The following is a 1,755-nucleotide window of genomic DNA, read 5'->3' on the forward strand; positions in this document are numbered from 1 at the left end:
AAGGCGGATTCGGAAAGGAGATCTAAAATATGCATTTTATAAACTTGATAAGCGCGTGTCCGAATGATCGCAAGCGGTAGCTGCGATCCGGCTCTTAACTGATCGTGGGTAAGGGGCGCGTGTTTCCAGATGTTCAGTCTTGAATTCAAGTTTTGTGCTTTTTGGTGAAAAGCAGCTCCCCGTGCAGATCAGAAATGGACTCTCCTCTCTCTCTCGTCTTAGAGAAGGTTTATATCTACACACGCACGACAAGCGCACTCATAGTGCATGTAGGCAAGCCCACCTTAGCGCACAAAAACAGCCCCCCTCCCTCCATCGCTCCGCTCCGCGGTCTATATTTGGGATCCTCTCGCCGCTCCGTGCGCACGCCGCTCCGTCACCGGCACTTACCGTAGATAAAAGCACAAGGTGCGAGTGATGGCCGTGTCTGCATAAAGTGCGCGGGGGGAATTTGTGCATGAATTATTATGAATGTCTCTTACCCCTTTAATGCCGGATGCATCATATTTGACACATTAATTTCTGAGAAAATTGTATATATACATACAGTATACTGTCTCAGAAAATTTGAATATTGTGATAAAGTCCTTTATTTTCTGTAATGCAAAAATGTCATACATTCTGGATTCATTACAAGTCAACAGAAATATTGCAAGCCTTTTATTATTTTAATATTGCTGATCATGGCTTACAGTTCTCAAATATCCTATCTCAAAAAAATTGAATATTCTGGGAATCTTAATCTTAAACTGTAAACCATAATCAGCATTAAAATAATAAAAGGCTTGCAATATTTCAGTTGATTTGTAATGAATCCAGAATGTATGACATTTTTCTTTTTTGAATTGCATGACACAAAATAAAGAACTTCATCACAATATTCAAATTTTCTATGACAGTCCTGTATGTACACACACACACACACACACACACACACACACACACACACACACACACACACACACACACACACACACACACATATATATATATATATATATATATATATATACAGTGACAGTATTCAGACCCCTTTACATTCTTCCCTCTTTGTTTCATTGCAGCTATTTGCCAAAATCAAAGAAGTGAATTTTATTTCTCATTAATGTACACTCAGCACCCCATCTTCACCCCATTTTTGCAAATTTATTAAAGAAGAAAAACTGAAATATCACATGGTCATAAGTATTCAGACCATTTGCTCAGGTAGAGTGAGTACAGCCATGAGTCTTCTTGGGAATGATGCAACAAGGTGTTCACACCTGGATTTGGGGATCCTCTGCCAGTCTTCCTTGCCGATCCTCTCCAGTTCTGCCAGGTTGGATGGTGAATGTTGGTGTCATTTTCAAGTCTCTCCAGAGATGCTCAGTTAGGTTTAGGGCAGGGCTCTGGCTGGGCCAGTCAAGCATGGTCACAGAGTTGTTCCGAAGCCATTCCTTTGTTATTTTAGCTGTGTGCTTCGGGTCACTGTCTTGTTGGAAGGTGAACCTTCGGCCCAGTTTGCGGTCCTGAGCACTCTGGAAAAGGTTTTCTGGCAAGATATCTCTGTACTTGGACGCATTCATCTTTCCTTCAATTTCAACCAGTCGTCCTGTCCCTGCAGCTGAAAAACACCCCCATAGCATGATGCTGCCACCACCATGTTTCACTGTTGGAATGGTATTGGGCAGGTGATGAGCAGTGCCTGCTTTTCTCCATACATACCGCTTAGAATTAACACCAAAAACCTTATTTTTTTTAATACATTTGCAAAAA

This window comes from Cololabis saira, chromosome 9 (genome assembly GCF_033807715.1).
Source record: "Cololabis saira isolate AMF1-May2022 chromosome 9, fColSai1.1, whole genome shotgun sequence".
NCBI classification, from domain to species: domain Eukaryota; kingdom Metazoa; phylum Chordata; class Actinopteri; order Beloniformes; family Belonidae; genus Cololabis; species Cololabis saira.